General features: G+C 39.6%; 1 long non-coding RNA gene across 1 annotated transcript in view; it reads right to left on the bottom strand.

Annotated features, from left to right (window-relative positions):
* Positions 1-24,327, bottom strand: part of LOC129199789 (uncharacterized) — a 36,709-nt gene that overhangs the window by 3,623 nt on the left and 8,759 nt on the right. The window contains exon 2 of the long non-coding RNA XR_008574744.1: positions 843-930. This is a non-coding gene — a long non-coding RNA (uncharacterized LOC129199789). The remainder of the gene's footprint in view (positions 1-842; positions 931-24,327) is intronic.

Below are 24,327 nucleotides of genomic sequence, written 5' to 3'. Positions count from 1 at the left end.
AGTTCTGTTCTTGTGCTTTGAAATGTTTAAATTAACTTTTTAAATAGCTTGAAGACAAGGGAGTGATGGAACTTGGTAGCACTCACATATTACATGGTTCTTTATTGCTCTGAGCATTTGCTTTGATTACCAAAGCACATGCTGAAAAACACCAACTGCTCAGGTCTAATAGTATGTGCTTGTTTTCTCTCCTTTCAGACTGATTACAAAAAATTACTATTGATTGACTAATTTCACAGATTCTGTCTTTGGATTTCACTGGGAAACTCCTAATGAAATGGGTTTGGCTGATAGAGAGCAGGAAGTTTGACAAGTACTGCACATGTAGTTAGTACCTTTATACACTGGTGGGGAATCTGTAATGGACAGCATACTTTACAATTGAAAAAAATGTCTTTAAGGAACTAGTACAATGCTGGTTGTATTGTATGGCCTCATTTGCTGCCCTACCCTGACTTTTCGTCTAAGTAGTCTGACCCATACCTTTTTGATTTTTTACAGAAAATACTTAAATTCTTTTAACAGTCCTAAAGAAATGGTATGGTATGGTATGGTATGGTATGGTATGGTATGGTATGGTATGGTATGGTATGGTATGAACCTGCAGAAAAAACCAGCAGTATATTATGCAGGATCACCTGCTAAAATCCTGCTTACATACAGGAAAAACAAAATTGTTTTACGGGCATAAAGAGCATGTCACACTACTTTTAAATATGAATTATTACCCGTGGATAAACTACCCACCATGAGAAAGAAGTATTATTTAACACTTCACATCAGTTAATGTATGATCTTATGTATCTGAAAAACACTGCTTAAACCATTCACCTAATAATTACCAGTTGGTACTCTGATCACTTTTGTGTTCAAATTTGGAAGGGCTTTTCCAGGCAGCAAATATTTCATTGCATTATTTGAGCTTGTGATCTGTGAAGGAAAATTAAGAATATCATCATAATTGAACTGCAAAACTAATACAAGCAAAAAGTGCAAAATGTGCAAACTGTGCTACCTCTATTAATGCATAAAACTCAAGAAAGGAGGAATTCAAAGTCTTCAGACATGACACAACTATATGGTTGTTACTATTGAGATTTGTTAACAGGACTTACATGATTGAAGTGTTGAAATTATTGGTGGACACCTATTTACAAATTGGTAAAAGGGGCAAAGTAGTGGTATATTTTTGATTTTATCCGATTTATTGACAGCTTGGAGGTCAGGTTATCAAGTCTGGTAAATGACTGGATAAAGCACTGGTTGAAAACCTTTAAAAATCCCCCAGTCAATTCAGATTTAAGAGCCAGTGCATTAAAATGCGCATCTCTTGTTTAAGGCACCAAAAGAAAAAGGTTATTATCCAGGAGTAGTGTAGTTATGAAGGTGCATGCTCGAGAATTTGAGCTGCCACCATCACTAATATGTCTTTGGATTTTCTGTAGTTCCCAGAAGTTCCAATTCCTCTACCACCAAAGTAATGCAATAAAGCGACCAATGCTGTGTGGCAGCTCACTCTGGTAAAGCTGGCATAAATTTAGTCACTAAATTAGCAGTAAGTGCCTGCAAATGATGAATGACTTGCTAATGTCTTCTGTGCAAACTGGACACATATCCATTTATTAATTTACGTACTTAACACTATGGAATTGCCAACTTTCCCAAGAAGAAATTATCATCACAGGGAGACATTTATACAAAAATGTAAACAAAACACAGTTATGTTATGATACTGTATAACTGAAAAGCAAAAAAAAAAGAAGCTCAAAGTCCTTATTTTTGAAAAAAAAATTGGCTACTTCCATCAAATGCACCTTATTAAACCAACAAATGTTTGAAGCATGTTTGCAGTTCAAAGTCTAATCAAGAAAATATTTCAGGATAAGCTTAACTTTCTACTCTTCTGTATGTTAAGATGGATTTTCTACCTTTTTCTACTGATTTTATTTTTCATTTGATGATTCTTTTTAACCATATTTTTTAAAGAATCAAATTCCCAGGGGGAAAAAAGAAAGTTTTTGTGATAAGAGGTAGGAGAGAGAATCATACTCAAAAACCAGCTAGGCAACAGAGGGAGGCAATCACACAAGCTGTAGTGCCCCCTGAGGAACATGGCTCAGAGGTAATGGAAGCTACAGGGCAGCTAAGTTACAGCTTCTGCATGGACCAAACATGCATTTTCCAGTTTCTGGAGAAACTTCGGGGGGGGGCGGGCGGAGGGGTGAGGTGGAAGCAGTTAATTTTGGGAAAGACTTAGGTTCTTTATCTTACAGTTTCATTAGAAATACTAGTGAGGAAAAAAACCCAAGCATCTTTATACACTTACATCCAGGAAATAGATGGAGAGGGACTTTTTGTCAGGGAGTGTAGTGACAGGACAAGGGGTAATGGGTTTAAGCTGAAGGAGGGTCGATTTAGATTAGATGTTAGAAAGAAATTCTTTACTGTGAAGGTGGTGAGGCACTGGCACAGGTTGCCCAGAGAGGTTGTGGATGCCCCATCCCTGGAAGTGTTCAAGGCCAGGTTGGATGGGGCTTTGGGCAACGTGGTCTAGTGGAGGGTGTCCCTGCCCGCAGCAGGGGGGTTGGAACTAGATGGTCTTTGAGGTGTCTTCCAACCAAACCATTCTATGATTTGATGAAATTATGTATTAGATACAATATATGCCATATATTTTAGTAGGTACCAAATATGCAGCTAGTCTCCTAGAAATTGTAGTTAGCTTCTCACAGGGATTGTTACTAAATACAACTTGGAAAGATATTAATTTCCAGGACCTGGGAAGAACAAGAAAAATAATATGGGAATGCTGGAATATCATTTACAGGAAACTGGTTTCTCAAGTGTTGTCTTCGAGTAACACCATCTGGGAGGAATTTTCCATTCAGATGACTTTATTTTTTGTTGTTAGAGTACATCAATAAATGTGTACAAAAGGTCACCTAAAAGTAGGTGAAACCAGGCTTGAAGTCCCATGGGCCTCGCTGGGTTCAGGTAGGGTGAGGGGGAAGATAAACACCAGTGAATTCAGTAAGACTGTGTCCTGAGGGGGGGATGGGGATAGGGGTTCTGCACCCCGAGCCCTCCTTCTGGCAACCTTCAATAATTACCATCTCCTGTCATAACAAAGCCAAGCTGATGAGTCATGACTCTGTTGTAGACATTTTGCCCTGCTTAGCCACAAATCAGCAAATCCCAACCAATGGCAATTTATAGCAAATACACTGTTAGCCTGCATAAGAACAACAGGAACAAATGAGTGGCTTGGACATGTGCCCAGCTCTATATAGTGCATACATTAGGTCAGAGTCAATCTACTTAATCATCTCTTCATGCTTCCAACTGTGGCTGGTGAATTTGCATATGCAAATATTATGGCTGATTTGAAAACCTCTCAAAGCTTTGCTTTCAAGTGCTTTATAAATCAGACCACTGGGATAACACTGTAACAAAATTAATTCAAATATATTTTCCTGAAAAGTCACAAGACAAACACTCTTGTTCCTTTTCACCTCAAAAATAATTCTCAGCATTTGATGGGAGATGTCATGGGACAAAAATACATTGTGATGAAGAAACTAGTATGGACTACAAAATTCTGCAGCTGCCACTTAGGGAGGAGAATCAGATCTGTGTCTGATTCATTATCAATACTTACTCAGGAAGGAAGGAACTCAGTGCACTTTAAATGGTCCATGCTATGTCACATAGCACATAAGGCGGTACATACTTTGCAAATTGCAAATGATACAGATGAAGAACCAAAGTCAAGGAACAATCCTCGTATGAATTCGTAAGAGGAAACCCAATGGGTGTAGGGGGTCTTAGTCCAAAGCAGGAGAGAGGGAACCACTGAGACCTTAGTGTAACTGCTTATATTACATAACAAACATAACAAATAGGTTTAGTACTGTCTGTGGTGAAAGACTAATATACTAATGTACCATTGGCCCAGCCTAACTTGTAATAGTTATTTGTAAGACCACAGTGAAATTGCTGACCTGCATTGTCATGACAAGATTAGTGTCCTTCTCATTTGACATGATTTGTAGAACTTAGGGCAAAAAGTGCAATAATGGCATGGTTAGGATGCCTAGGGCAATGATAAAAGCAGCGGTCACCTCTGAGCCAATTTCAAGGAATGGACTCTCCTGGGGAAGAGCTGCAGGATGAAGACAAGGTAGTAGGAGGATGCTGTGACTGGTCACTTTTGGATTGGCTCAGCAAATGACTCAGCAATGATCAATCTGTCCAGAAAGTGGAGGAAATGAAGCCCAGAGGGCCATAGGTCATGGTGTCCTAAGCAGCTAAACGGACAACCCAAGGATGACAAGGGTGGTGTCAGCAGAAGAGGACTGGCATTGATGACACCGGGTCATGAGCATCAGCTGCTGTGGTGGCTGTCCTTTTTCCAGATCACCCTGACCACATGCAGCACCCTAAGGCCCCATGCCATCGATGTGGATGCTCAGGGACAAAAGCGGGTCATGCAGACCTTGTAGCACCTGGACAATCCAGGGATTTGGGAGCAGCCATCATAACCGTAGCAGTGTACTGATAACTCTTCCATGACTGCGTGCTGCTAAGCTTGTAGATATCCACTGCCAATCATCATGGTCATCTCATAGTTATCTTACAGTTGAATACTGCTAAACCATAGCTGTAACCACTGTTGTTGAGCTTGCATTATTATATTTATATATTACAGTTGTATAAACTATCACACTGCACATACTATTAAGCATCATTATATAGACCTGACAGTCACAGTCTCCTTCTTGCTGGGTAATATCTCTGCATGCTCCTGCCTCCTGGCCACCAGAGCTCCGCTTGCTACCCCTACAACACAGTTAATTTCCAGGACAAGATGTGCAAAAATTTCTGCCTGTGCCTCCTCTGCCCATCGCTAGAGGCACTTGTAAATTATATCCCCTTTACTGTGTCAGCATGCGCAGTGACATTTCAACATGCCGGAGTGGGCAGACAGTTTATAAACAAGGTCTGCCTTTCCAAAGTGCCCCAGGTGATCTAAAAAGGGAGATGTAAACCCATCAAACAAAAAAAAAAAAACCCAAACAAAAAAAACCCAAAACAAAACAAAAAACAAACCACAAACCAAAAAAACACCAACTATGAAGCAAAAAGACTAATAGACGAAGAGGTGCTATGAACACCTGGGATGGACCTACTGTTTTTTTCATGGCATGTTAAATTTACCAATTCTAAGTAACTAGAGAAATCTGTTTTGATGTAGGAGTTGTGAATACTGTCATGAATGTGCTGCTCAAATGCTTCTTCTCTGGACAGGTGTGTTATTTGCTCTAATATATGAGGAAAGCCTCTTGATGCATAAAGATAATTTAAAAATTTGCAATAATATGGAAAATTTTCTCTGTGACAGGTTGGAATTTTAAGACTCCCAGTGGCTTGACTTAATGACTCTTAACCCAACTATTTTCTGGGATAGTTATTTGGGGGTTAGTATATTGGCCTTGTAGCACAGCTCACTGAGGAGCAGACCGAGACTTTTTTAAGCCAATATACGGTTCTGATTCCAGCAACAAAATTGTCTTTGCTGTTTTCCACTTCCCTGAGAGATATTAAAACCCAAAGACATCTGGATGAAACCATTTCCATTCCAGTACTGACACAGATCAGAAGGGAAGGGATGAGTAAAGCTAACCACAGACTACTTTCTCTACTTTCATAGAGTAATGCCAACATTCAAATTGTTCCACAATCAAATCTCTGAGACTTGGCATGAAATTTTGGCTCCATCTTCAACATGATAATGGAGTAGTGAGGTGCTGGAGATATGAGTAACCCCTCATTCTCTGCCTTTCATAAAGAAGAGACAATTTGACATTCAGGGATGCTCTTTTCTCCTCTTAAATGATAAAAGAAGTGAGCAAAATTTCCTGACAGTTTTTGGTGTTTGAGAAAAGTCTATTTCATGGCAAACATGGAAAACCCTTGACTTTTAGCAAGTGTTCATTTGCACTTCTGGATACATAAGATGTCCTATTAACAGTTCAACAGTCTCTCCAGTTCCTCAGAGAATACTGAAGGACTCAGTTAAGCTTCATTTAAGATTCTCTGCATGCTTATGGCTTTTAGTCTTCTTGTAAACAATACAAAAATTAAGACAAAAATCATCACACACCAGATGCTGCAATTATAGAAATTCCCACCTGAAGAATTATCACCCAGAGATAAAGCAAGCCAAAAACTAATACAAAGGAATCTAGAAAATATAAAACAGAATGGCACTCTGCTCACAGAAGAAAAAAAAAGGTGAAAAGAAAAAAAAAGGTGAAAAGAAAAAAAAAAGGTGAAAAAAAAAGAGAGAAATATAATGAGCCATCTGGAGCTGGATATTACATTTATTCCCGCCAGATTAAAAAAGTGAATTAAACCGCAAACATTTCAGATATAATTACTGTTTCATCTTGCAAATATGTTTCCATGCTCAGAACTCATTTAGTCTTTATCATGAACCCGAACTCCCTCAAGAAAAGGTCCAGCTCCTCACCCCTATCCAAGCTGCGTCTGCTATAGTGAGTGAAAGGAGGCTTGGCATTACAGTCAGCAGCTGCCAAACAGAGGGTGGCTTCAACTTTCCGTGTCCATCTTTCCAAGGATGTCCCAGTTACCCAGCCAAGCACTGCCAGGGCACAGCAATACCATGGCCATATCTGCTTCCTACCAGTAAACCATCAACTTCAGGGGCACTTGGCACTGCCAGACTAGTGAAAATCACTAGGGCATACTGTAAAGAGAAGTAAGCCAAAGTATTTAAAAGCAGCAGGAAGGACCTTTTGATTTGTAAAAAGGTTATTTTCAGATTGAAATGGCTGAGCGTACATGAATTGGTGATATCAAGTTTCTCTCTTGAATATTGAAAATATTAGACAGTCTCTTCTTACTTTACAAAACATTTGTCACATAAACCCCAATACATGACTGCACATTTCCCAAGTGTCTTGTTCCATGTCCGTCTAAATTTCCATGATCTTTCTTTATGCAGCAGTTCACCACAATCGTATATCATAAACTAACAGCATCTGTAATTGTATTTATCAGCTGCATTAGATTTAGTAATTGGAATTGCCTTAAATTCTATATACTGCTTATCCTGGAGAGATATGTATTTCCAGTTCAGAGGAGGTGTTAGGGCTACTTTGGACTGAATGATACCAGTAGCACGATAACTACAGATAAGTAGAGCGGTTGACAGGAGCAGAGCCCAAAATATGTACCTTCACTTGTTTAGGAAGTTTTCTCCGTAGTCTTCCTAAGAGTAGCTGATGTCCATGTGTACACACGTCAGCATATATGTGTGTCTGTGCATACAGACCAAACCAATCATCTGTAAGTGGAGGGTTATGTTTGTATGCAGGGTTAAAAAATCATGTTGTGATCACATGGCACATCTACAGCTATTTTCTTCCTCTAAATGACCCCTTTCCTCAGTAACCCACTCTCTCAGCCACTGGCATAGCCTAGGGTATGAGCCAGGAGCTGAAGTGTATTTCTTTCCTTTTTTTGTTCTCCGGTACTGAACCTGCTTCACATTAGCCTAACAAAGAAAAGTGCTAGAAACACTACTGGGAGCTGTATACACTACAGGGGTGCCACTCATGCTGTGGTTTGCTGTCTACTGAAAGCTCCACAGCCACCAATGTCCTCTGGTTTCTTTATTCCATGACATATTCCCTCCCCAACTTGCTGCCTGCTGGTATTTACTGGCTCTCTTGGGAGAAAGTCCTCCAGGGAGAAGGAAGATGAGTATTAGATTTTTCTGTTCTGGAGAACAATTACAGCATTTCACCTTCACAAGTTCATGCACGTGCTCCGGTTGCTCCTGCCCCTGTTTGCTTACCTGCCTCTCTTATCACCAGGTGTCTATCCATAGTGTGTAACGCTCCTGCATGTCTGCTGGAAAACAGGTACAAAATGCAGTTTGGTGAATGTGCAAAGGGGCATGGCTTTGAGGAAGGAGGCTGGAGGTAGCCCTGACCTCTCAAATCTGTGTAAATTTGTTCATAATGATGTTTAAAATTAAAAAAAATGGTATTTGTTTTTCCATGTCTGGCAAAGGATGCTGAATTCTCCAAATGAAAGGGGAAGGCAGAGTGGAAGCCAGAGGCAAGCACCACCTCCTGAACCAGACGAGTTGCGGGCAGTGTAGGGCTTGGCTCAGCCCTCTGAGGCAGTCACTCCTCTGTTTCTGATGTCAGTGCTCTAGCTACATCATATTGTCCAAAGCCACAAGTGTCCATGATGTCAGCACAGCTGCTGTGTACAGCTAATGGGCTGAAAAATTCCTCTTTTCAAGGCTGTGTTTATAAACCATCTGGATGTGTGTCTGGCTGTAAACTTATTTTGAACAGAACTTTGCACATTTTACTAGGTGCCTCCGAGATTGTGATTTCAATAGCATGATGATTGCAGATGAGTGAAGCTGATGACAGGAATTGAGTCTAGGACAGAGATATGGATCTGTTTAAAGAGGGAATACTTGGCAGTACATGAAGGGGTGGAGAGGGAGAGGGCAAAAGATGGGAAGACTTAGGACTGTAGAAAACAGTTCCTCTTCTTCAGGAAGCCCTTGGACATTGTACTGTATGGGCTATTTATTTCTCTTGGTGGCTAATTGAAGACCCCACGCATGGCCACTGCACCATTCTTATCAGCCCTGAAGTGGAGCCCAAGCCCCCTGGGGATCCTCACCCTTGCTGTAAAACTGCTGCTTTGGAATAGTTGCTTTGGGAGCAGCACAGCTAATTGAGGCCAGTTTTGCATGGTGTGGGGTGCTATCTCCCCTTTGCCCCCTCCCCTCACGTCCCATCCTCTCCCTGGAGGGGACACCCGTGATTCTGATGGGACCTCCTCTCCCTCCCCGGGCAGAGGACAGTGCGTGGCCAGGAGGCCCCTAGTGCATTACTTGCACAACTGCAAGCAGTGGCCGCCGTCTGCAATCCCCTCTCTGCACGGTCACTGTCAGTCCCCCTCTGCTGCCTGTGTGAAACACATCTCTGAACCTTGCTGCATTAGCTCAGATTTAGTCAACAGGTTATTAAGAAATGGGCAAGGAGAGAATTAATAGACTTCTTATTAAGCAGAGTGGCTTCAGCTCTGTTTCCCAAGGGAAACCATGCTGTGTATACAGAATCAGTACCTGTATAGCTAAAACAAGCTGGGGAGGGAAAGAGGTCAGAGAGCTGCAGTGCCCCTGTGAGCCTCCCCAGTGCTGCACATACATGGCCTCCTGTGAACGTTGACCTTCTCTGACGCCACTACTGCTTTCACCATGTCTCGTGTTAAGCAGTTTTTCTTCCTGTAGCATTCAGGTTAATCTTTCCCTGGTTAAAACACCACTGAGCACCTTCTACTTGTCATCACTGAGTTCCTGTATTGGGTTACTTCACACATATGTCCTTGAGTAAAAAGATGCTATGTCTGATTAGGACCACTTGAGCTGATAGTAATCTGTAGATTTATTTTTTTAAAATATGTTATATTTTCCTATTTAACTACTAAGGTTACACAAAGACAAGGCTACATGAGAGAGACAAGGCAACCACAGACGATTCCAGGCCAGTTTCATTCTCAAAAATGAAGTCTTGCCCTGTCTCTCTCACATCTCTATATGACTGCCTGTTGGCTCAAGTTCAACAAGATTTTGAGCCATCCCTCTGTCTTGGCAGGCTTTTCCCACTTTCATTTCCTCACACTTAACACTTATAGACTCTCAGTCTGTAATATTGAATTGATAGTCTCAATGTCTGCTCTTATAAATCTTGGGCACTTGTGCTGTGCAATGTTTTCTCTTTCTCAAGGATATGGCCATTCCAAATGACACATTTCATTGCTTCCACTCTCCAAATCCCACACCTTCATCACAACATTATCATCCCTGACTTTGGCAAGTAGGGGCTTAGATCAACCCTTTTCATTCCTTTTTGCTGCTGCAAAAGATCACTTTCTTAGATAGCAGCAGAGACAACCTCACTCTTTGCACCATGACGCTGCTTCCCTCTTCTTATTTCTCACCAAATACAGGTGACTGCTTGTCCCCATCAAGGTTCTTCATGTTCCAATCTCTACCTTTTCTCTCTCATTTTGTATGTCAGGTGATTGATACTGCAGAGAACTTCACAGTTCCAGCATTTGCTCCATTTCATTTTCATCTTCAGACTTTCTCTCTCATTGCCCTTTACAGTCAGAGGAGACCAACAAACCACATTAGTGAGATGTACTACCACCTGTCTCACACTAATAGCATGACAGCTGCTTCTGCGTAGTTGCCTTGCTGTGCTTTATCAGCTCTCAAAAAGGCTGTCATTTCATTCCATGTTTGCACAGATTACAGTGCAGCTAAGCTCTCTTGGGCTCCCTGACAGTACAAATATAACTCAGAACAGAAGGAACTTGGATCTTCTGAAGTTATAGCCACTGGTGCTCACAACCCTGGTGCTCCTGTGTTTACTGTGGGAAGAACAAAATCAAGCATTTTCACTTCTGGATATGAATTATTATCCTATGAATTCAGGTGTGCGCCAAGATGACACATTACTCACATCATTAACCTTAAGTCCTAAGGCACTTTTCACAAACTTAAAGCTGAGCGTGTTTTTAAAAGGTTTCAGGAATGTGGCTGTAATCTTTAAAATTGCCACTGTACTTTAGTTTTCTTGAAACTTCTTCACATGGAACAAATTCACATTTCCTAGACTTAATTCCAACAATAGATGATTTCTTTTAAAACATCACTACAAAGGTTTTGTTTAACGGGGACTTTAGGACCAGTGCAAATTGAGCCAAGAGAATATGTGAAAAGGAAGCAAGTTAACTTTTGCCAACAACACAAAAAAAAAAGGATTTTTTTTTCTTCTGGCTGAGTTTTTACACAGATTTGTTTTAATAAAAGCCTTTACGTGCACATGCTGTGTCTTCATTGTGAAAAAAGGCATAGGGGTTGCATGTGATATAAGGCAGGAGGACGCTATGAATAAAAAGACTGGATCTGTCCTACATGAATTTGGGGAAGTCATTTTACTTCTCAGCCTCCACCACCAGAAAATGTTAATGCTTGTAAGGCACTGTGGTCTAGAGAGGATAAACTGCTGCAGGAGCACCAGTTAGTAGTACTATTAGTAAGTTTCTGACAAGTCAGAACTTCTAAGAAGGCAGAGAAAAATGGTGAATGTACCGTTACATCCACAACAAGGCTATGACTTCATTGCACAGTCATGTGGGAGGAAAGAGAGACTATCAGATAACTGGCAAAGGGGTAAAGAAAGTAAGTTCACAAAGCATGTGAACTTTTGCACGTGCTGCTGTTGAAACACTCAAGAACAAACTCCAACCAACCTTTCAGATGTTTCAAAAACATTATGTCAACGTTTCCATCTCCCCCACACAATGCCTAGCACTCCTATGTGGTCTCTGTCCTCCTCCATAATGCATCAGAAATATCTAATCACCATTGTTATAATCTTTTGTCAACTATGACATTAGATCAGTTCAATCAGATGCAGACAGTGAGGTCACCATAAGGCATTCAAATGATGACAGAAACAGTTTGCTATGCATAAAGGAGTTGGTTATTATATGACATGTTTAAATTTATAGGTTCGGTTCATCTTTAGCTAAATATCTAGTTATTTAACAGCTGTTATGAGTCAGCCAGAGAGAGGATTAGTTAAAAAAATGTGGTGGTAAGAAATGCTTTAATCTTGAGCTACAATAGAAGAGCAAGTCTGGTCAGGTCATGTCTATTAAAGGTGGTTCTCCAGTAGTACTTAGGAGTTTATCACTGTTCATACAAAACAGGAGATGGTTTGATATAGTTAATCCTGCCGTCTTCATATTAACCCTACCAATTTCAGAGATGGTCGGGAGAGATTTTTTTTCAGGGCATGGTACCATGCTTAAACATTTTCAGACAAGATAATTTTGCAAATGGGTACTAAAGTGGTTTGTCTTATGCAGAGCCCTGTATACTCATCATTCTGTTATGACGCAAGGTTCTTAGGGTTTTCCATGACGGGGATATCTTATGGACTTCTTGCTAGCGTGTGTTCATGTCACCTCTCTTATAAAGTTAATGGAGACATTGAGACATGAAGTCAGTGTTCCAGTTTTTGTCCACGTCCTTTACCTCTAGCTAAGAAGTATAAAGAGAATGCAAAGCTGTAAAGCTGTCAGAAAGGCTATTGGAAGATATCCCAGTTTCATCGGTTTCCAGTCTAATGTCACCACACCGTGCTTAATTCAGCTTGGCAACTGACTGGGTTTAGACTGCCAGGAGAACAGGGATGGAGGAAAGGCATATCTAGGCACTGCTAACCCATTACTCCTGAGCTTCAGGTGGTCACCAATGCCACCGGGACATGTTAGAGCAGCCAGATAAGAGCTGTTCCAGTACAACACAGAAACACAGGTATGAAAATGCTGACTTTAACTTCTCTCCAGACTAGAGAAATAACCCTGGCCTAACATAGTTGTGATGGGTAGGTGCTAAATGTCTCCGAGTTGTGGGGCAGGGTGTGAAAATCAACACAGCACCCAAACAGCTACAAGGCTGGGAATCTGTCAGCCTTCAATCCCTGCAGCCCAGAGCAGTACTACCTCTGAAAAACTTTTCTGAAAACTGGAAATTCTGCAGAGACCCCGTCACACAAAATTGAAATCCCACTGCTGGGAAAAGGTTAACTCCCTGAAGTGGCCATGGAAAAGTAGGCTCTTAAGCATTTCAAGCACTTACTCTAGTAGACCCTGTTTATTTGTTTTAATTCAGATTACATAATATCCCATAAAAATTAAGCCAATGTTTCTTCACAAATATTTATAAAAATAAAAACTGTTTAGCCAATGTTCAGGGACTCATTGAGGGGCATACTACCAACTGGAAGATAAATAAATACAACTGAATTGCTAGTCACATTTCTAAGGATGTGTTAAACTCAAGCTGTGGCTACCTAAGCAATTTCTGAAAACCCAGAGTGTACAAGGAGTCAATCACAAATCGGACAAAGGAGCTATGAAGACAAAGTACTAAAGCAAAGAGAAAGTTTCTGGGAAAGTACAGAAACTGTATAGTCTCTGTGCTACTTGTTAACTTTCCCATTTGCTAACTGGAAAACAGGATGGTAGGAACCAGCAGACAGCAAACTGGTTTGCATTTGGACATGCAAACAAAATTCTGTAATAAAAACAAAATTTTAGTTCAAATGTGAGCCCCACAGATTTTTTTCTCTTCTCTTTAATACCCTAGTGGTGTCATAAAAGATATGTCACATAAGATCTGTCAGAATTATTTATTTTCTGTAATGATAATAATGCTAGAAACCTGCAAAAAATTGCAACAGTCAAACAGAAAAGCAGTGAATTTAAACCAGGAAACTTATACTGTTTAAGCAAGAAATCCAGCTCTGTTCTGAGGTAAACTGGATAGCCTGAGGGAAACCCCTTAAAAACTGTTCTAAAAATAGGATTATGGGTTTTTTTAACAAGAATGTGTGTTTCCAGCTTATCATTTTCCTTATTATTGAGAATTATGTGCTGCACTCAGCCTAATTTTCAGCCTTGAATACTTTAGAAGGAGTTGTGATACTGGTTCTTACCGGGCAGTCATCCCCCCCGTGGAAATCTGTATACTACCTGGAAATTCAGGACAGCGCTGGAAGCTGATTTAAAAATCTAACATTTTTCAAAGCCAAATTCCATATTTATAACTGGAAATATCTTTAATGTATTCAGCTTTTTTTTACCTATCAAGTTATCATCTAACCTTTTGATGATGGAGCTTCTCAGAGATAGATGGTAGACATCTCCATTGACACCAGCACCCAATATGAAATCACACTTCATTCCTGACATAGTTGCAGAAATTATCTACATCAGGAAGGAACAAGGAAAAATCTATGCTGAGTTTTCACTAATTTTTAAGGCATAAATTTTGCACCTAGAAACAAGGAGGGAAGGAGAGGAAAACAAATTAAAAATTAGTTGTGCAAAATTGCAGAAATATGTCATTCTATCCTTTGATGAACAGGGACAGAAATAAGGATGCACTTAAGTGCTTTGCCATACTTTACCTAAATACCAGCTTGTTCCTGAGAGATGCTCTCAACTGCACAATTTCAAGCACGCACAATTTCAAGCACACCCAATTTCAATATATTCCAAATTCAAACCCTTTCCTGGTTTTAGTCCCTTACTTTTTAAGACTGTAAAGAAAAAGATGTTATCAACATCTTAACTGAAAATATAGTTAAAAAAAGTAATAAAAAGAAGGTACCTCCTCAGTTCTCATGGAAATTTCCATGATTTCTTAGAGAAGAGCACAACACAGCAATTAAGTGCCTGAAACATTGATTTGGATCTCATGATTTAATTAGCAAATTGCACCTTTGTAGAACTTTTCACAGAATGATAGAGAAAAAGAAAGTAGGTCTTTAATTAGTCATTTTAAATTATCTCCGTATCGGAATTGTTATTTAATGAACACCTCTGATTAAGTTTGTTTCATTAAATTATGAGATCTGAATCATACTATGAGACCTGTATAGACTTATGAATGTTAAGGGGGAAGGAAGTTAGTCCAATATGTATCAGCCTTGACATCTAAATTATCCATCTTTTTGCTAATGTGCTTGTAAGTTGTTGATTTTTTATTTTAATAATAACCATACCATTGTATGGCTGCACTCCTGTTGTCTTCATCTTTAACCTGGCTTTATGAAATAAGTTAGTACATAAGACCCTAATTTGTAATCCTTATAGGTATACTAACAACCCTTAAGACCAAATGATTTTCACAAAAAAGGGTTTGAAGTATTTACTTTGTTTTTGTCCACATGGTGCTTTTTCAGTAATTGTATCTGTTTTGATTAAAGCTGCCAGTTATAGAAAAACAGAAAAATAAATTAAAATAGTCACAGGGTAAGAGTCTTCACTGTGCTGACAATGCTAATGAGATAAAAATGGGTTTTACCTTCCATCAGCAGAGTAGCTGTCTAAGCACTGTTATCTCAGTGTAATTCTGATCACAGTCATATTGCTTCGTCTTTTCCATTAAGTGCTTACACACTTTAAAAGTTCTTTAAAGATCAACATTTATGTCCCAGGAATTAAATGAGAAATGTTTCTGCGCAGAAAATTCAGGATCTATTGCAGAGCACCGTAAGGCTAAAGATTAGAGTCATAAAGCTGAGGCATTCACAATAAGTGTGTGTTGCAAGCAGTAAAAAAAAAGGCCCTTGATTCATTATCATCCTGATAGTTTTTCCTTTATTCATGCTGAGAAATAGTTTATGAGACTGCTTTCAATTCAGGTACTTCCATAGTAATGCAATGTACAAAATAAGTACGTGTAAAGGAAGGAATTATCACTGGTGAAGTTATTCAGAGAAATAAATAGGTTTTGCTTTTTCTTTCTTGGAAAAAATTAAAATGTAGCTTCCATATTATTCTCTTACTGCAGTAGACGTTACTTAGAATTACTGCAATTTACAACATTCTGTCATTAGAATTACTGGACTAACTAGGATTTATTCCTAGAATTTACAGCATTATCACTAGAATATGCTCCAATGAGAGGAAGAAACCTCTTCATTTACAAAATAAAATACATACGGTATTCCAAGTTTGTTTCAAGAAGTGCAAAGTACAAGCTTGAAAAAACAACTATGAACATTAGAAAAAAATTCCTGAATGTCACATCTTTAAAAATAATTTTCCTACCCTAACAAAAATATATCCCTAAACACGAGCAAATCTGATGATTCTCCATTCATAACAATGCACGGAATGGGTTTGCTCATAAGATGAGTTTACTGTCAGTGTCGTCACTGTCAGCTACTGCCAGAGCAATATCCCAAATTTTCTGTCAAGTTTGGTCCTGTATGAGTAATTAGAATTATGTTCTTCTAAGTGCTTTTGAGTCACTCTCATGCAATATTTAATAGGGACAGCTTTAAGTGTAGACAAAGAAGTTACAGTGACAAAGAAGCAATTTGTTAAACCCAAGTTACCAGAGAAAACTGCTTCCTGTTGAAATTATTAGCTTACTACAACTAGTATTTTATAGAGCCATTTTAATGGGCAGAAAAGTGAAACGTATCTCCTATTCCCCCTTGAAAATAGGCTGGTTCTGGTCTAAATTATATTCACAAAAGGTTTCCTGATGTATTGTGTATTACATAGGCCGTTTGGATTTGCTAGTCACCATTCAGAGCGGTTGCATGTTTTCACCTCTTCCTAAATATTATGGTTTAAAAGAAAAAAAAAGGAGTTTATGTCTAGTTCTAGACAGAATTAATTATAAAATCAATATGAAATGATCCAAGTTTAATATCTATTCCATTAAAGATTAATCCATAAAAAGATTACAATTTTATAACAGAAAAACTGAAACTAAAAATTTCTTCAGGATTATATTGCCCCATGCAAATAGTTTACTAGAGTTCACTGTATCGCCCAATGCACAAACTCTGTAGTTTGCAGCAGCACCCTGCTACACCAAACACTCAGCATTGGTTTTACCCCTCAATTAAGCAGCAAGGTAAGAGGCATCAGCTGCGGTGCTGCAGCACCTTGGCACCTCTGTAGCCACCAAAACCCCCCTGCTTCCAGGCACAGCCCTGGTACACTGGAGAAGGTACCACGCCAGCCTCTGCAGACCAGGCTCACACAATCCACTGCAAACCAAAGCGGCAGAAAAAAAAACCAGTTTCTTTATCCTGGTTTACATACAAGAAACCAAAGATGCAGGAAAATAATGAAAATTACATGAGGAGTCTTTGGCAGAGAGAGGATCTAAACTGGGATGACCTAAACCTGGCTAGCATTGGGATACAACTGTCCATATCTCCCTTTTATTACTGAACAAAACCAACTTTATTATTTACCTTTGCATGACTGTGAACAACTGTCATCTGTACTGGACTGTAGGGCAGCCTCAGGTCCAAACACAAGCTGCCACAGTCCAGCATGCAGTCAAAGTTTTCCTTTTGCAAATCAGAAATTTAAAACTTCTGTGTAAGGCTTCCCAAACTATTCAGCACAGCGTTATAATGGAAATTTCCCTCAGTTTTCACTGCGGAGTTATTATTGTAGCTCCACAACATGGAGCTAAATGACCCAAAAGCATGTTAATGCTGCCGTAGGACACATTAAAGTCATACACCAGCATTTTCCCTGAGTGGGTGTATTCAGCTCACTTAATAAAGATCATGAGTGACTGCACCCCTCTTTTGGCTACAACACAACTCAAGGATAGAGAATTTTAATAGCATATTAGTCATCTGCCCAGAGGTGAAGTATTTCATAATGAACTGAAAAGCCAGCAAATTGTGTATATGTGTATATTTTAATATTACTCTGTTCCTACTAATGAAATTTATGCAAAATACCACAAAAAATGATGAGTATACATCCGTAATGTGACTGAAAGATGTTGCAGGTTGCGTTAGGGTGAGGTGTTAAATTATTTATTACATGTCAAGTTTGGTTTTTTTCTTTTAATTACTTTCCTGGTATTTTGAAATTATTCCTGCTGGTTAGTATAAAGCTATGAGCATAAAGGTCAAGAAAAACATCACACGTTTTTGTTTCTGCTGTACCATGTGCCTTGCCCAACGAAGGTGGCAGAGGAGTATCCCAAAACATCTGTAGGCAGCAAACTTTGATTTTTTTTTCATCTTTTAAAAAGCATCATGGAAGCTAGGTGTGCATACAGGTGAGGGGGAAGCGGGGAAGGACATGGTGATTCAGAGGACTGGCAGTGGAATAAAGAATACATGGAAAATGAGTTTTGCTTGCAGGCGTCAGGATGAGTGATGACATGGCTGAACTGCTTGCTCACCTTTTGAGCCCTGCCTGATATACCCGTGGCCCTGCGGTTTGCCCCATGTGCCTCTCGGGTGTTGGGCTTGGCTGCGGGTGATGCAGGGGCACCATGCCCACTGCTGACCCTGCCCTTGGCCGTCTGTCCGCCGTGCCCATGGACCACCAAGGTGACATTGCTGGTGAGCACCAGAAAGCTGTTTTTCCCACTATCTTGGACTTAGTGTAGCTGTCTACAGTTCTGTCAACCTGATGCTGAGGAGAAATGGGAACATGCCTTTTACACCCAGTTGTGACTTGAAATCAGCTCAGGGTCCAGCAAGCCAAGAGGTGCCAGCAGATCAACAGTCCTGGTTCCTTCACCAGAGAGAAATTCCTTCCATCTTACATATGCATATGTGGTACCACTGCTCCTCAAAAACGTCCAGAATAGTCTCAAGACCCCCACATGCCTGGTGAGCCCTAATTCTTCCTGTGGAAACAGCTGCTCATTTGGAGTTTTGCTTGGGGGCCCAGAGACGAGAGACGGCTCCCTTCAGTTGGAATGCATCCCCCGCCGGAGGATTACTCATAGGACCGGGTGCCAGCCAGGAGCTGGATGGCAGGGTGCTGCCTCACAGGTCTAGCGCTCCTCCTGCAAGTACAGATCTGCAAAAGCTGGCATGTTCCCTGCTGCTGCAAAAGAGCAATCCCCGAGTTGGTTTGGCAAGCATGCTGGAGACCAAAAATGTCTACCACTTTACCTGGCCTTAAGCTGAAGGCATCTGATACACGGCCAGGGACAGGCTCACAGGATGTCTCTTGTGGCCATCAGTTCCTTGTGACCAGGGAGAGGGAAAAAGGGGAAAAAAAAAAAAGTTTTCTATTTTTTTCTAAAAGTTTTTTAAAATTTGTTGTGAGTGCCATGGGCACTAGACACTAAATTGATGTTCTTTAGATTTCATTTGTTTGGATTTCTATTGACTAGTTTTTAATAGGATTTTTATGAGTAGGTGTATTGTTGCCCGAGAACTTAGTGACTATTGAGCATTGTTAAAGGAGTAGCTGCTGCCCAAGCATTCACGCACCATTCATGATGGCACACACGCACATTTATTCTTGGGCGAACTTCCTCCTTCTTCAGGCTTGACCCTGGGTTTCCCACAGCAGAGTGTCAGGCGTCAGATTTTATAAAAAAATTAATTTAATTGAAAGGTGCAGCACCAGGATCAGCCTGGGCTGGGTGCCTCCAAAGAGAGGGACCCAGAACAAAGAAACCCCAGGACAATCATAACCTTGAGACCCACACACCCACCCCTCACACGCCCTTCATGCGTCCTTTAGTCCAATGGTGATTTTTGATCCGGGGTCTGCTAACATCTAATTGGATTCTTCTTCTGTGTCCAGGCAGGCAGGCTCTTATCTTGTTGACTTGCAGTTTACGCAGCTTTCGCCAAAGGCTGGAGCCTCCTTATCTTCTGGTTTGGACTCCTTGTGCCCTTGCCCTTGCTGGTGGAACATAGAGAACTGAAGAGTCCCAGACGTGGGAAAACACTGACAAGACATCAGTGTGATATCAAAATACTTTCCCATACTAAAAAGACTGAACACAGCACTGTACTGGCTGTTAGGAAAACTAGGAAAATTAATGAGAAAGATACCTCTATCATGGCCTAAAGGCTTCAGCAAATCTAGCTACTCATGCTAAGTAAAGCTAAGCAAACAGCACACATCACACCCTACTATAATCCTAAGTAATTTATTCTAATTAAAACTTACTTATTTATGTTAAACAACTAACATCCCTCAACAAGCATTTTAAAACCTACGGTGATTGTCAAGTTTTCTTCCAGCCATCTTCATGGCAAACTTTGTTCTTGTTGGCAGCATGCAAATCAGAAGAGAGTAAGACTTAGCCGGGAATAGCCTCTTCTCTGTATTAGCGCACAATGCTTTGTGATGAGCAGCTGCAAATTGTTTTAAGGAAAGAACAGTAAAAGCTACAGATCCAAATGAATGTCCAAGTATGTACTGCACAAGCTCTGCACAAACTAAGACCAAGGATGTGCTTAAATGCATTATTGGACTGAGATAGGATGGTACAAATTATCTCCCTGCTACCAAATTTGAGATTCTTAATTCAGTTCAAGTTGTATGTTTGATGTCTTAGGCACAATACTATTGTAATTTATTGAAATAGGTTGTATACAAACAACAAGTACCTCCTCTCTCAATCACCTCCACAGTATACCTATCTAGTTTTTAATTGTCCAGAATGCACATTTTGGCAAAACAAGGCTTGGTAAACCCAGAAAACTTTTTTGAAATTTTTCAAAACCAGCTCTCCCCATCTTTGTACGCTTTTGAGTCATGCTTAACGCTAATGATCATGTAAGGTTGAATGAAAACTTTTTGCTTTTTTCAGGTTTTGAGGTTTACATAAAACTTTTTTGCAAAGATAGTAGTCTTTGTCCTGGAAATGCCTCATGTATGAAATTTCAGAGTACTTGAAGTTTTGCTGTCCCTAGTGAAAGCAAAGCAAATTCAGTCATGAAGGAGAAGAGAGAATGCATGCCTGGGCAGAGGTATGCTATAAATTGCTCTTTCCAGAAACCAGTGGAAAAATCTCTAACAGTATAAGAAGAAATTATTTCCTTTTCATGTTAGCATGATATTAATGGAATTCTAACCTACCTGCTGCTGGTTTAGAACAAGTATATACAGTACATTTTACCTAACTGGAGGGAAGTTTGCTATTCTGATTTTTAATTATTGTTATGTAGAAACAGCCTCAAAGACAAATCTGTGCAGCATCAAAGAACTGTGCTACAAAGGGCCTGATCCTGTTATGTATTGACTAACATCAGAGATAAATCTTACTGACTTCAAACAGGATTGATATTACCCTGTGCTTCTCTAACTACTGTTTACTAATAAAGCATTGTTTATAAATTATGCACTCCTACTTACATAAACCACTTTCACTTCATGTTATTGATACTTTCACAGATCTCTTAGTTGAAGCCAACAGAGAGATTGATTGGCAAGATACTAGTAGGAAGCTCAGAGGTAAAGTACAAGCCTCTAAATGTTTTTCTTCAGAAATTAAAGAGTTATTTTCCTTACATTCCCTAAACCAAAATGTGGTTCCTGGGGCTTACACTTTGCATGTCAAAACTCAGCTTTCTATAATATTCCTCCTGATTTATGGTTTTAGGACTGATTCAAATAAAGCTTTTTTTTAATCAAGCAAACATACAAGTATGTGGTTCACAATTTTTTCAATCTTATATTTCTTAATATGTATTATGTTGGTTTTGTTCTGTCCCAAAAGAGGTGACGATCACAAGGCAGTCAAAATGCCCTCTTTCCTTTTTTTAAAAAAATATTTCAATGCCTAAGAAAAAATTTAATCATTGAAAAAGAACTAATCCATTAGCATAGAAGTCTTCAAAAGCCATATGAGATAACAATAGGGCATAATAAAAAATAATTTATTAAAGAAAGCATATTTCTATTTCAAGCTTCCATAGAATTTAATTGAAAAATGAAATAAGGTGGTGAGGTCATAGTGGGCTATGCAAACACCATTATGTGTATAGGGCACATTGTAGTCACACACACAGAGTTATGAGAGAGTGCGAACAAGCTCCCAAGAAAGGTCAAAGATTTTCAGAAACTTTTGCATCGTACCCCAACAACAAGTAATAAACAGGAGGGAAGAAAAAGACCTAAGGAAGTTGTATAACCCATATCTAAGACAGTCTCAGTCATTACATACCATGACTTCTTTTATAAAGGATCTCATAGCAACTTAAGTTACTTCTGAAATTTCAGTTAATGTTGCTTAAAATCTAGGTTAAATTTAATGTCAATTTATTTAAGCATTAGTAAACTCTCATGTGTCATTGTTACTCACTCAAGCAACCTGCTTTTAGTGTAAAGGGGTGGTAAACTTATGTACTGCAATTGTAGTTCTGATTTTTTTTTAAATAAAATTACTAGCTTACTTACCGTGTACCTACATGTTAGGTGAGTGGGAATATGCCTTAAAATGTTATAAATTAGAGTGGGAATGTGAAGTTCAATCACAGTATAGCCTTATGGACAATTATTGGAGATTTGTCAAACCAAATAACAGCCAGCAGACTGCCTTTACTCCTACACAGGAACATTCTCTTTCATTACAACAAAGGATATAAAATAATAAATACTGTACTTCCTTTGATATCAGAAAACAGGGAAATAAAGTAGACCTAGTGTGCAAGTGAAAAAAACCATGCTAACTATGTCAGTAAAGAAGAGGATGCAATTATTTTTGCAAAGCCTTTGAGTTCTCCTATAAGTGTATTCACATGTCTGCATTGCTGCGTGTAAATCTGAATAATCTCACAGACAACGAAAGCAATAAAAAAAACCCCAAACAAAAACCACACCCCAACAAAAATACTGTCTACATGAAGTTCTTCCAGGATTCAGTGTCCAGAATTCAGAATAAGAAGGGGGAAGAAGAGAATCATCTGCTTCAAATATATCATCAAATTTATAAGGACACTGGCATACCTAGAAGAAGCAAAAGAGGATCACCTGTGGCCCTTCAGAGAAAATACAGCCAACAAATTCATACCATAACTTATTATTGGGCAAATAACACAGATTCTATCCTAAAGCTCTTTGGGACACGAAATGTGGACCAGAATTAGGAAAGATTCTGGGAGCAGAACTAGACTTCCAGAGACAGGCAGGAATAATTTAATCTTGGAGACCACTCCTCCAAACCTGATGGACTGCGGTGGCTCTGAGGCAAGCCGAGCTGTAACTTTACACACCCAGCTTGCAGGCAACGTGTACAAGCTGGGAATGGTCATTGCTGTACCAGACACCAGCGAGGAGGGTCCAGTAGAGCCACAGCTGGCCCCTGAAGAGCAGCCTACACCACTCCACTCATGCTGCAGTGTCCTTTGCCACTCCAAACGCTGTCCATCTGTTTGAAGCATTATATGCTGCCTTTTAATTTGCAAAGTGTCTCTGAGCACTGCGTAAGACCAGAGGAGCAATGGGAAGGAAAAGAAGTTAAATGAATCTTTCAAAGCTTTGGACACTATTACAAGGGAAGACTCAAAAATGACAGAAAGTGGTTTTGCAGCCCACAAAGTCCGTAAGTCTGTCTCACTTCAAGAAAAAGACACTTGTTTTTCAGTCATCAACATTTTATTGAGCTTTATAGGCCAGCCTTCACTTTTGCTTTTTCATGTATGCTTATACATAAATATATATGTTTGCATGTGCATATTTCTGTGTTTGGTACATACACAAAAGCACAGATACATATAGACTCCCCTTCTTTCCTGTCCCTGTTCACACAAATGTTGATATAATAGCTTATAAAGAAGCCTCTTACCATAAATCTATTTTCAGTGCTTTTATTTAAATTGCTATCTAGAAATAAGGTTGACAGCCAGTACCATATACGGGTCCTGAGAACCCTCTGCAGGGACTTCTGGCTTAAACTCAATTCAGTTTGCTCTAAAAATGGCCGAATACAGAGGAACAGAAACTGCAGTGACAAATGCACTGAAAGGAAGATAATTTGTATGAAATTTTTATCAGTGTGAAACAGGCTCAGAGCATTACTTTAGCATTGAATTAGCATGCTAGTTTCTTAGTTTTCAAATGTACATTTAGCATGCCCGGGGAATGTGTGAGACTTCTCATGTTGGGGAAATCTTCAATCCTGGTTTTGCTGCATTGAGGGGTTGTGGGGCTGTGTTCATCAGGTAAAATCCTATGTAATGTTAGGTAGGTAATTCTAGAGTACAACCTGTGGCTGCACGAATGGTTCCGTCCCAGCTTTACAGTGTCTCCCTGCCATATCTGAATTTTGCATAATGTCAATATAAAATTTATACATCGATATACATATGCATGCATGCACACACATGCTTATATAAAGGAGAGGGAATATTCTCATCCTTGTGATTCCCTGCTCAAGAGGAAATTCGACCTAGGAGCAATGGTCAGCACAGCTGCTCTACTTTCTTCCAAAACATTAGTATCTGTTTTGATGACTTTGATGAGTCTTAGATGATCACATATTTTTACTGCACTTCTGTCCATCATAACCAACAAGCAAGTGAAAATCCTGTGAATTATTGTGACACTGCACACGTGCAAGATCTAGTTTTTAGCACTGGGTACCTCTGTCAGTTCACAGCCTCCCAATTTCCTTCTCAGTGTAGACAGGATGTGCAATGATGCCTGGCTTCCAAATGAGCTTTTAAGACTGATGCCTGTTCTTTTAATTGCAACAGAAGTTTTAACTATGACATTAAAAAGAACACAAAAAGTGCAGCTATCTTCCCACCACTCTGAGCAATTAATATAATCAAATAGACTGTTTCAAGTCATACAGGAACAACAACAACAACAAATTATTTTATTGCTTTTCAACTGATTTCTTGCCTGACGTTATTTAGGGAAAAGCTCTAATCT

The sequence above is a fragment of the Grus americana genome, chromosome Z (assembly GCF_028858705.1).
Source record: "Grus americana isolate bGruAme1 chromosome Z, bGruAme1.mat, whole genome shotgun sequence".
Classification (NCBI taxonomy): domain Eukaryota; kingdom Metazoa; phylum Chordata; class Aves; order Gruiformes; family Gruidae; genus Grus; species Grus americana.
Note: the sequence above shows the minus strand (reverse complement) of the source record. Positions and strands in the feature narration are given on the sequence as shown.